This window comes from Crinia signifera, chromosome 1 (genome assembly GCF_055691185.1).
Source record: "Crinia signifera chromosome 1, ASM5569118v1, whole genome shotgun sequence".
In the NCBI taxonomy this organism is placed as follows: domain Eukaryota; kingdom Metazoa; phylum Chordata; class Amphibia; order Anura; family Myobatrachidae; genus Crinia; species Crinia signifera.
In genome coordinates this window covers 419,906,525-419,919,961 of record NC_139217.1, presented here as the reverse complement: position 1 = coordinate 419,919,961, position 13,437 = coordinate 419,906,525, and the positions used below count along the sequence as shown (strand labels likewise).

General features: G+C 40.8%; 1 protein-coding gene across 1 annotated transcript in view; it reads left to right on the top strand.

Moving 5' to 3' along the window:
* Window positions 1–1,435: 1,435 nt before the first annotated feature.
* The window catches only part of ATG10 (autophagy related 10), a 138,094-nt gene continuing 126,092 nt past the window's right edge, over window positions 1,436–13,437 (top strand). Inside the window, exon 1 of the mRNA XM_083151848.1 lies at window positions 1,436–1,568. The gene's annotated coding sequence lies outside the window, so the exon portion shown is untranslated. The remainder of the gene's footprint in view (window positions 1,569–13,437) is intronic.

Sequence of the window (13,437 nt, the reverse complement as noted above, 5' to 3'; positions counted from 1 at the left end):
AGTTAGTACATAAGTACCATTTAATATAATAAACAAGAATATTACTTGAAGAAAGCAAAGACAATATAGGGTCAGGCAAAGTCAAATTGGACATTGCTATGGGTTGGGATCAAGCAAAGTGACGGGCTTCTAATAAAATTGGCGATTTGGGATATGATAAACATGATAAACTTCAGTTAATGAATAGAAGGGAAGCACAACCCCACCTGGATCGAAAATGTAACGGATAGCATCAATACCCTTAGCCCTCCAGTCAAGTTGGACTATCTAGGCATGGCTGAAATTGTGGGTTCCCCCCATTTAGTTTTGAATGGTGAACTGGTATGATTCCTACTGTATGTCATTTGTTGATCGAAAGCCAAGCTCTCATATTGAAATGTACATGAAATGTATTGAAATGGTCTCCAAGTTTATATGGGCAGGTAAAAAGCCTAGAATTTCTTTTTCTAGACGTGAACTACCTAAATCTGATGGTGGTTTTGGATTGGCAGATATAGTTACATTTTCTCACGCAGCACTGTTTAGGTATATCAATAACTAGTTCAAGCACAAATCCACCTTTACTAACATGCAATTAGAGGAACAACGTTTTTACCCTTTTAGTCCTTTTACATTCTCTTATACACTTACTCCCCACAGATCTCAGAAATGACGTCATCTCTAAAGACACATTTTCTTATATTTCGCACACATATTCCACAGCACTGTACAGATAATATTTGAACATTGACATCAGTCCCTGGCAGGGTTACCACCTTTCCCCTTTAATTCCGGACACATATTAATTACACAGGTTCTGTGGAAGTTTAAAACCAGGTGAAATGGAGTCTTGAAGTCAGCCAGCCACAGAACCTGTGTAATTAATATGTGTCCGGAATTAAAGGGGAAAGGTGGTAACCCTAGTCCCTGCCCCAGAGAAGCTTACAATCTATTCTATCTTTTTCTCTTAATTTATGATTACCATCACCTGTTTTGAACAGGTTAAGCGACCATACAGGCATTTGAAATCAGGTGATGGTAATCCTAAATTAAGAGGGCAGTCCAGGAACACAGCATTGTGTCCCTCCTGGAGAGGTTCATGTTGGGAGTTATGCATTTGGTCTACAGCATGTAGGTCGACATGGGTTTAGGTCGCCATGCCATTATGTTTATTTATGCTATATAATCTATTTACTTAATGGTTATATATATATATATATATATATATATATTGCAGTGTAAAAATAAAGCAGTCAGTATTTTCCCTGCACAGAAACAAAATAACACTCAAATCTAATTCTCTCTGCACAAGTTACATCTGCCCCACCTGCAGTGCACATGGTTTTGTCCATTTGAGAAGGAATTTGCCTTTGCGAGTGAACCAGTATAAGGGCCTATGTGAGAAGCTATAACTGATTAGCCGAATTACAAGTGAACATAATTAGCATGCAGACCACACAAACCTGTAATGATGCATCAGGAGCTGTGCTTGGTTTACAGGTCTCATAAGTGTGTATATGGGAACTAACCAAGGCCTGTAGCAGGAATAGCTTGTGTTTTTTTTTTTTAAGGTGACGGGTACCACTATGGTAAGTAAGTCTTTTCTCTATTTTGACACTATCTTTCTGAACTGTATTGTTGTACCAGAGCCATGGTTCCTCGATCCTTTGCTATACCTACTAACTCTGCATGCCTTCTTTAGGAGGATTAGTGGAGGGAGAGGACTACTTTGGAGGGGGAGGTAGCGTTGTATAGCATAGTGCTATGCAAAGCCATCCTGAAAGCCGCTCATCTGCTGGTATAACAAGCCAATGAACGGCTTTCCCGGCAATGTTGCAGGAGTGCGCAGCAGCGCTCCCTGCTCATTGCTGCGCCATACACACTGGGCGGCTTTGAGCTGAAAGTCAGTGCATGCAGTCAAAATATAGTCAGATTGCTTAGCAAATGACTGCAAATCTCTCTGTGTGTACACTACCCTGCCTTTTTTTTGCTTAGCAAAATCTCTGCGGGTGTATGTGCTCTCCATGGGAGATCTTGACACCAGCAAAATTGCTTAGCACAGATCTCTACATGTGTATACCCCTTTAATCAATATTGTCTAGCAGAAATTGCTTAGCATAGATTGTCTGTGCAGGTAAGGCAATTTTGACTAGATCATAGGCTATCATCGCTTAGTCAAAATCTCCAGTGCATCTAGTCATAATTGCTTAATCAAAATTGTTCATTAGTCAAAATCTCCCCGTGTGTACACCTCTAGACAAAATTGCTTGGTCAAAATCTCCAGTGCATCTAGCCAAAATCTTTCCCAAAATTGCTTAGTCAAAATTGTCCATTAGCCAAAATCTCCCCGTGTGTACACCCTTTTACTCACCTACAATCTATACCTGCATCTCTTCTCACTCATTTCCCTATATCTCAGCTGTATTGTGTACTAATAATTGTGTTAAGCAGCCCATACACGCTGCGATGCGGGCTGTGCGTTCTGTGCTTTGAGCACCTCAAAGGCGGCACCTCATCGCACAGTACAAAAAGTATGTGCTTGCACATACTTTTTGTACTTAGTTTTCATCACATTGCATCGCATTGCATGGACAGGCAATGCAATGCAATGTGATCCGTGCTAGTTAAGCACGGAAAGCACGCCCATATCGCAGCGTGTATGGCCAGCATTAGGTCTAGTTCTGTGTACCCTGTGCTGTTCTATTGTGTTCTATATGTATGGCGCTGCACACCACTTGTGGCACCTTTTTTATAAATAAAAATATAATAATAATCATGGCAGACAAATGATTTATGCGATATAAATATATTTACTTAATGGTTATTAGGTCTGTATTCACCACTATTAATTCAATGTGGGGTAGATTTTTCTGCAAAGTTAATTAAATTCAAGATAAAAAAAAGATATGGCAGTATCATGCATAATCGATTAAAAAAAAAAAAAGCTTACTTGTGTAATATTTGATACCTGATTTTTTGGATTGTATGCCTTAACTTAAGGCATACAATCAGATGCGATGGACCCGATTTTTGTCCATCACATGCAACCAAATCGCATGCGATACGATTTTTACCTTGGGTCCAATGTTAAATGCCCCCGGACCCCATTTTTTATTGTATACCCACCCTGTTCATAACCCACTATCCATGTGGGCATGGAGTTGATTTTATATAGTGTGGCCAGCGTAGGGAGCCACCGAGCCTGAAGCGTAGCGAGCGGATGCGGATTACTTAACATGTATTCCGCGGGGCTCGCTGCGCTCGCCACGCTTCGGGCTCGGTGGCTCGCTACGCTGGCCACACTATATAAAATCAACTCCATGCCCAACAATGGGGTCTGGGGGGTATTTAACATTGGATCCAATGTAAAAATCGGGTCCACCACATCGCATGCGATCGACCCTATTTTTCCGACCCGATGAAAAAATCGGGCGCTCAGATATTATACAAGTACCAAAAAAAACCATGAAAGATAATGCAGTCTCATATTGACGTTTAGGTCGTCATGACTGAAGGTTGACAAGTCATTAGGTCTACATGGGGGGTTTTCACATTTTTTTTTGAGTTAACGTGTGCCGACAGGCAGTATTTCATACCCTATCAACCACTAGGGCATGGTGGGAGAATAAAAGTGAGGCACCGTGCCTGAAGCATGGTGAGTGCAGCACTATGCTTCAGTGTCCATGTCCACTGTCGACATTATGGGCCAAAAAAGTGAAAACCCCATATCGACCTTTTGACTGTCTACCTAATGATTTTGCTGTTCTTCCATGGTCGACCTAACGCATGTTGACCAAATATAGGTCGACCTACAGATGAACCCCTGTCCTGAGGCCATTCTTGATTTTATGGAAGATAAATTTGCCTTCATGGCAACATATTTTGAAATCTGCTTATTTTGTATTCTTAAATTATTGTAAGATGAATTTACTTGATCAACTCATCATTTAATACCCACCTGGGAGTGGTGACATGGTAATAAAAAGCCACCCCCATGGGGTTAAACATGAAACCATTCTGTGTACATACTGCAAAGCTTGCTTTCTGGTTGTGTTCCCTATTCAGTCCTTGGTGCCCATTGGTTATCTACAGTAATGTCAAAAATGGAAAAACCCCATGTTGACTTTTTGACTGTCGACCTAGTTGCTGTCTGACGAATGATCCCTAACCTACTATAGATCTACTGGATGTGCATTTCAAGCACAGAATTTCACAGTATATTGCGAGTGCATCCGGTGTATGTATACCATGCAATCAGAAGTCCGAGTGCTGGATGACAGAGAATAGGGTGGCTTATAACACTCACACCAGAGTGGCTTTAATTGCTTATGCATTCCTTGCTGAATCACCACCATGCAGGTGGGACTGATTACATGTGTGCAGGTAGTTTAGATTTGGGTGTGGTGGGGTCTTCAAACTGAAATCTAAATTGCAGTGTAAATATAAAGCAGCCAGTATTTACATGGCACAGGAACAATATAACCCACCCAAATCTAATATTCTTGCACATGTTACATCTGCCCCACCTGCAGTCAGTGCCAGATTATGGTCTGCATTGGCCTGGAGCTGAAATTTATGATGGGCCTATTGGGCGAGGTATTAGGTATAAGAGGGATGTTATACAGTATAATACAGAAGAGAGAATATATTGCTGTATGTATGTATATGGCCACATTAAGGCTTGTGTGGGCCCTAATCAATACAATTATTAAAGGGTACTTGTGTATATCTGTATTTTTAGGGGGAAGTCACTGTGACCATCACCAACATGGTATGTATACTGATTACATCATGGCACACAGATATTTAAGCTAAATAATTTATTAATTTAATATCCTTACATGTCATATAACAGTGTATGAAGTATAGGGTATACAGAAGATGGAATATATTTCTGTATGTGTATATATTGGGCCGCATTAAAGTTTGTGGCGGCCCTAATCAATACAATTATTAAAGGGTACTTGTGTATCTCTATATGTTTAGGGGGAAGTCACTGTGACCATCACCACAATGGTATGTATAATGATTACATCATGGCAGACAGATATTTAAGCTAAATAACTTTAATGGCCTTACATGTCATATAACAGTGTATGAAGTGTAGAGTATAATACAGAAGATGGAATATATTTCTGTATGTGTGTATGTATATGTATATATATATATATATATATATATATATATATATATATATATATATATATATATATATATATATATATATATATATATATATATATATATATATATATATATATATATATATATATATATATATATATATATATATATATATATATATATATATAGCCGCAAAAGGTTTTTGGGGGCCTGATCAATAAAATTATTAAAGGGTACTTGTGTATCTGTATTTTGAGGGGGAAGTCACCATAATCACCATCACAGTATGTATACTGCTTATATAAAGGCTAACAGATACTTTAAAGGAGCTTTCTTTGTTTTGCTGACCTGCTCATGGAAGGGGATCCTCGCTGGGCCCTGTTGCAGTGGTGATCCCAGGCTAACGTTGAATACGGCAAGATGGGTTTCACAAAAAGGAAATTCCTCCTCTCCATAAAAAACACTTTGCCGTCGTTGAATACCCTCTTGTTAGGTGGGGAGGTATTAGTTAGTATGTTGGCTTGACTTGCAGAATTGGAATGGTATTTTGGGCTGTTTCCCACCACTACCAGACTCTTGAAACAGCCCTTGATGTAGTGGCTCCAGCTACCCATTACAGCCCAAGTAGGCTTAGATGCCAAATGTGGCACTCCAAAACAACAAGACTACTATGAAATCAGTCACAGTAAGTAGAACGCTGATGGCGTAAATCTCATAGTATGACTGATTTCCTCACATATAAGCAGGGCTATTTTTCAGCAGGCTCCAGCAGGAACTGAGGCCCTTATTCTAGTTCACTCTTTCTGACAAAATCCTTCTTAGATGGACAAAACCATGTGCACTGCAGGGGGGGGGCAGATTTAAAATGTGCAGAGAGAATTAGATTTGGGTGAGTCATTTTGTTTCTGTGCAGGGTAAATACTGGCTGCTTTATTTTTACACTGCAATATAGATCTCACTTTGAAGTAAAACCCCACCCAAATCTAATTCTCTCTGCACAAGTAACACCTGCCTCACCTGCAGTGCACATGGTTTTGTCCATCTAAAAAATATTTTGTCAGAAAGAGTGAACTAGAATAAGGGCCTCAGTTCCTTCTGGAGCCTGCTGAAAAATAGCCCTGCATATAAGACTAGCTACCGCTCCTACTGCAATTCTTTGGACACTGCCAAACAAACATCATGCCCATCTCTCATCTCTTCTCATGCCTCCAACCCTAAGCGACTCTTTAACACCTTTAAGTCTCTTCTGTAGCCTCCACCGGCTACCATCAGTGCACGAGAACTTGCCTCCTACTTTAAGGACAAGATTGATAACATCCAAGATGAAATGGTATGCTCCACAACCTCTAACCCTCTTTCCTCCCCACCTGAACCCTCTTTCTCTTCATTTCTGCCCACAAATGAAAAGGAAGTATCCACTCTTCTTATCCTCCTACTCTACTACCATGCCTCTTGATCCTATACCTGCACAAGTCATTAAAAATCTATCTACTGTGCTTATTCCAACCTTAACTAAAATCTGCAATCTCTCTCTTGCTGCTGGTACTTTTTCTGCTCAAACATGCAGTGATTACTCCCATTCTGAAAAAAAAACAAATTCTGACCCTAACTTTCTCTAACTATTGTCCTATCTCTCAGCTCCTATGCCTCTCCAAGCTACTGGAGAGACTTGTCTACACTCGCCTCACAAACTTTTTTAACTTTCACACCCTATTAGACCCGCTTCAGTCAGGCTTTCGCTGAGACAGCACTGACTAAAGTGGTTAATCATCTGCTAAGTCTAAAGACCATTATTCACTACTTATTCTTCTAGATCTTTCTACTGCATTTGACACTGGATCACTCTTCTCTTATAAACACTACACTCCCTAGGTCTTAATGATACAGCCCTTTCCTGGTTCACATCTTACCTATCTGAACGCTATCAGTGTTCGCTTCTCTGACTCTGCTTCCTCTTCACTACCTCTGTCAGTCTGAGTTCCGCAAGGCTCAGTTTTGGGTCCTCTGCTTTTCTCAATCTATACTTCCTCACTTGGCAAAATAATCAGCTCTTTCGGATTTCAGTATCACTTATATGCAGATGATAATCAAATCTATCTATCAACCCCAGAGTTGTCACCAGTGGTTTTGGGCTGATTCTCTGAATGTCTATCTACCATTTCATCTTGGATGTCTTCTCGCCAACTCAAACTTAGTATTTACAAAACGGAATTACTTCTATTCCTGCCAACTAAGAACAGTTTCCATCCTGACATCTCCATCGCTGTTGACAACTCTACAATCTACCCTACCCCTCAAGCTCATTGCTTAGGGGTCATCCTCGACTTGAATGTGGGGAAGAAAGGACAGGTCAGTGTCCAAATCATGTTACATGCATCTAAAAAACATCCCAAATACAAGACACTACCAAATCTCTTATCCATGCACTCATTATATCCCGCATTGATTATTGCAATAGTCTCCTAACTGGTCTTCCCACCACTGCAATCCATTTTAAATGCTGCTGCTAGGCTGCTCTTCCTTGCAAGACGCTCATTTGTTGCCTTTATCTTACTGTATTCAATATAAAACACTTCTACTCGCATATAAAGCTATTAACCATACTGCACCATCTTATATCTCTTTACTAATCGCAAAATATCTCCCATCTCGACCACTCCGCTCTGCACATGATCTGCGTCTCTTCTGCACGGATCACTAGCTCCCATTCACTATTACAGGACTTTCATCGGGCTGCTCCCATCCTATGGAATGCCTTTCCACGCACTAAGACTCCACTAGCCTCCAAACTTTCAAGGGTTCCTTGAAAACTCACCTCTTCAGGCAAGCCTATCATATTTAAGTTCTACACGCATAACACTCTGAGGCACTTATGTATTTTATAGCTTCCCTTCTGGACTTGTAACTTGGTGGGACTGCTATGCTATTACTGATGCCTGTCCTTGTGTTTCCCTCCTATATCCCTATAGATTGTAAGCTTGCAGCAGGGCCCTCTAACCCCCAAGTCTGTCTGTCATTACCCAGTTTGTTTTATCACTGTCTACTATTGTAAAGCGCAACGGAATCTGCTGCGCTATATAAGAAACTGTAAATAATAAATGGTGGGGAGGTTGTGGTAAGTATTGCTCCATCCTCTAACATTAGAGGGCCCATTTGGTAACTAGGATTTAGCATCTACCAAACACAGAAAAAATAACACTAATTTTATTACTGTTCTAATTCCTTTTGTTTTTCACAGGAATAGTTACCACCGCCCTCCGCCGCCACCACCACCGCCACCGCCGCCGCGGTAATCCCAGGCTCACGTTGAATACGGCAAGATGGGATTCACAGAAAGAAAATTCCTCCTCTCCATAAAAAACACTTTGCCATCTGCATTGAATACCACTTTATTTGGGGAGGTAGTGGTTAGCCTGCCTTGCACAGATTGAATGGTGGGGAAGTGGTGGTAAGTACTGCTCCATCCCTTTAACATCAGAGGGTCCTTTTGGTAACTAAGATTTAGCATCTACCAAACTGATTTTAATGTTTTACTTCCTTTTTGTGTCCCACCGGAACTACATTTTGTTTTTGTTGCCACCCCCACTGGTTTTATTCTGTGTTTCATGTTTATATTAAGCACTTTTTGTTATTGTTTTTTTTAAATTTTGTTTATCCCTTAAAGTTTTTTAACCAGATGTTTAAGAGATCTTTAAGAAACAATAAAACAGTTTGTTAGTTTTTTTTTCTTTTCTTAAACATTTATGCATATTTCCTTTTATATAAGCACCTTTTGACCAGCTTCTAAATCATTACAATCTGGAAATTTACCAAAAATATGAGAAATATATGATGGGTATACTGGACAGGTTGTAAGTAAATGGGCACCACATACATGTTCTGGGTATTAGCTGGGAGGTGCATAAGCATTTTGGGGGTACCCATATATGATTTAAAAAATCTGTGTATAGTGTAATGGTTAGCATTACTGCCTCACAGTGCTGAGGAATCAAAAGGGTCATAATCCCCAATTCTTGGAATTTGCATAAACAAATTAATGTGAGTGCACCCTTCAATTTTTGGATATCTATCTTTAATAAATGTACCAGAATTCCATGCTAACCAACCCAAATGTATAGCTAAAATGACATGAAAAATGCCAAGATACTGCTGTATCTTGAGTACCCATCAGGCCTGGGTACAAAAATTTGGCACACAACATGGACATATTAATATGAGTGGATGTGTACATTTTGGTATTTCTTTACCTAATGGTCATTCCAGAAACCCTTGCTAAACCACCCACAATTTGAATATACAGCAAGGCCATAGCCTAGAATATCTATTGTATTTGCTTGGGAACCAAAAGGTCCAGGGACCCCACCATCAAGCTACCAGCCATGCAATTTGAAGGCTATGTGACAATGTTTTTATGACCATTTTGCACCACATTTGCCGCTCCTTGGCAAATATGAATTTGCCATTTAGGGGCTTTTGAGGTGAAAGGCAGGAAAAATGGGCCAATGGAAGCTTTACGCCAAACTGTTGGGGAAAAACTATTTAGATTTTGAATAAACATCTCTGCTTTTGTTTTGCCAGTCCTCTGTTTGTTTTATGGACGCTTTTTTGCATGCACGTCAACTCGCGCAGAGCCTTATTGTATGAATACCAATTTTTAACCAAAAACTTTTGTGAATGAGAAGCTTTAGTTGCCAGTGTTTTCTGGTCAGTTCGGTGTTTGGGATCTGACATGATTTTAAAGTATTCGCCAAAACTGCAGTTTTATTTTTGAGAATCCCTTTCAAATGTTTTATGACAATGCAGTGTGTGTGTGTATGTATGTGTGTGTGTGTGTGTATATATATATGTATATATATGTGTGTGTGTGTGTGTGTGTGTGTATATATATATATATATCGGTACTCTTTACCTAGAACGGCGCCCATCGGGGTGATCGCGGGATCGCGGGCAGTACATAAACGGCCGCGACGCGATGCCCGCGATCACCGCGATTTTCCCATAGGGAACAATGTTAAAAAGTCAGATTGATCGCGATTTTGCATTCAATGCCTCAATGCCCGCGATTTTACCATAGGAATCAATGTTAAATGGGCTACAGAGCCCAAATAGGCTCAATTAACCCTTAAATGTCACCCCAATTTTTTTACGCCACCCCACGATCCACGCCAACCCGAAGCGTGGCGAGCGCAGCGAGCCCGCGAGGGGCGGCGGTACGCGTCCTCCGACCTTTTCATGCCCTACTATCCACGTCGGCGTGGAGTTGAGAATAGAATAGTGTGGCGAGCGCAGCGAGCCACCGAGCCCGAAGCGTGGCGAGCGGACGCGGATACCTTCACAGTTATACGCGTCCCCTCGCGGACTTCACAGGTGTCCGTGGCGACGCCGACACCTGTGAAGCCCGCGAAGGGACGCGTTTACCTGTGAAGGTATCCGCGTCCCCTCGCGGGGCTCGCTGCGCTCGCCACGCTTCGGGCTCGGTGGCTCGCTGCGCTCGCCACACTATTCTATTCTCAACTCCACGCCGACGTGGATAGTAGGGCATGAAAAGGTCGGAGGACGCGTACCGCCGCCCCTCGCGGGCTCGCTGCGCTCGCCACGCTTCGGGTTGGCGTGGATCGTGGGGTGGCGTAAAAAAATTGGGGTGACATTTAAGGGTTAATTGGGTCTATTTGGGCTCTGTAGCCCATTTAACATTGATTCCTATGGGAAAATCGCGGGCATTGAGGCATTTAACATTAAAATCGCGATCAATTAGGCTTTTTAACATTGTTCCCTATGGGAAAATCGCGGTGATCGCGGGTACACGATTTTGATGTACCCGCGATTTACCCGCGATGACCGCGATTTTTTACCCCCGACGCCCGCGATTCTGATCGCGGGCGCCGTTCTAGGTAAAGAGTACTATATATATATATATATTTTTTTTTTAATTAATTGAATCGCTCCAAAGCATTCCCTGTAAAGCCCAGAAATATATTTTAAATAGATTGTCTCATTGTAAAAAAAAATATATATATATATATATATATATATATATATATATATATATATATATATATATATATATATATATATATATATATATATATATATATATATATATATATATTTGCCACAAGTGCTTATAAGCTTGGCTTGGAAGGCCTGTTGAGCTTTACTTTACTGCAATCCTACCAGAGAGGGATAGAGGTAAAGTCAGCCAACTTGTCAATCATTTTTCACTAGCCATTTGAATATTATTAAAATGAGATTTATATATTTCTTCAAGCTTTAAAGCGATCATAATGCCTATATATTTTAAAGGAGAGTTGCCTAAAGTAAATTGGGAGAATATAGGAGAAGAAAAGTACAAAGAGGTTGAATTTAAGGGTACTAGATGGGATTTGTAATAATTATCCCGAAAACCAGAGAAAGAGCGAAAAAGTTTTATAACCCTGAAATTTGGGGATGGAGATCTGGGGATTCAAAATAAATAAAAGCACATCATCAGGAAATAAACTTAATTTAATCTAAGTAAAACGTACCATAATACCAGGTGCCGGATGACGCTCCGACAAGGGGATCCCGACAGTCAGTATCCCGATGCCGGAATCTAGACTGCCGGTGCTCCAACAGAGGGATCCCGACTCACAGGGGCTATTCTCCCTTGTGGGGGTCCACGACCCCCATAGAGGGAGAATAGAACATGCGGCGAGCTTAGTGAGCCACCAAGCCCGCAAGGGGCTTTTTTGCGATCGCCCTCCTGTCGGAGCACCAGCAGTCGGGATACTGACAGTCAGGATCCCCCTGTCAAAGTCCCATACCACACCCCATAATACCTGTATAAAGAGGAGAAGCCCTAAGTGCAATTGCAAGTGGTTTAAATGCTAAGGCAAATAAAAGGGGGGACAAAGGGCATCCCCTTCTAGGCCTATGAAAAATATGAACTGGGTTTGAAAGATAATAATTGGAGAGGATCTGTTAAAAAGTACCATTATATCACCATTGGATCAACCGAATAAAGTCTTCAGGGAACCCAAATCTAACCATCATTTTGAATAAATGGTCCTAAGTGACAAGGTCAAATGCCTTTTTGCAATCAAGCAAAAGTATGGCATATTGGGTTGAAACACTTGAAGACTCTACCCAAAGCATTATAGAAAGGACATTCCTAACAATAATAACAGAGGGCCTTATTTTGGTTAATTCTTTCTGACAAAATCCTTCTTAGATGGGCAAAACCATGTGCACTGCAGGTGGGGCAGGTGTTACTTGTGCAGAGAGAATTAGATTTGGGTGGGGTTTTACTTCAAAGTGAGATCTATATTGCAGTGTAAAAATAAAGCAGTCAGTATTTTCCCTGCACAGAAACAAAATTACTCACCCAAATCTAATTCTATCTGCACATGTTACATCTGCCCCCCCTGCAGTGCACATGGTTTTGTCCATCTAAGAAGGATTTTGTCAGAAAGAATGAACCAAAATAAGGCCCAGAGTGACATCCCCATATAAATCCCCTCTGTGCAAGGTAGCAATATAATAACTCAAGAAATATATAGTTATCCAAATAAAGGGGAAACTGGATAAAAGTACCAGGCCCGTCCCAGCCTATTAAATTTAAACCGTAGAAATAAACATGTTAAGCAAAAAAGAAAAACATAAACCAGGAAAAATAACAAAACAGCCAGTCACTCAGTTGGGGTGACACAGACCTAGTAAGTAAGAGGTTAAAATGGGTTGACACCGTTCTGTTAAACAGCAGATACAAGTGGCTGGCATGCTGTTGACAACAAAGAGAACAGCTCTATCTGTATATAGAAAAAATGTAAAATTAATACAATATCTTTTGATCAAATGGTTGAATCCTGGGTGTACAAAGATGGTGATGAGTAAGATTCAGGGCCTCCCCAGTGAGGAATAATTCTGAATTTGCCACCATGGTGAAGTCTTTGAATGAAAAACCAGAAAAAATACATAGGTGTGCAGGGAACTACAGACTGGAACAGAATTCTTTATGTGCTCAAACTACTTCAGCTGAGTAGTCTTGTAATATGGTGTCATTCCAATGGAGATCTCTTTTGCGTCTTGATGCAGACCAAATATTGTCTTTATGAATAAAGCTCAGGCATTTGAATATAACTGCACATGGTCTGCTACATGGTGCTTCTCAAAGCTGGCCAAGTCTGTGAACTCTTTCCACAGTCATCCCAGAGCTAATGTCTAGGATTTCAAGTAGTTCTGGCAAGGTGGACTGCGAAAAGGTGGTTAGAACTGGCCCTTCAAGAGATTCAGGCAGACCTATGGCTGCATCTACACATTGTCTTTTGACAGGTACTTTTTAAAGGGAACTGTTTG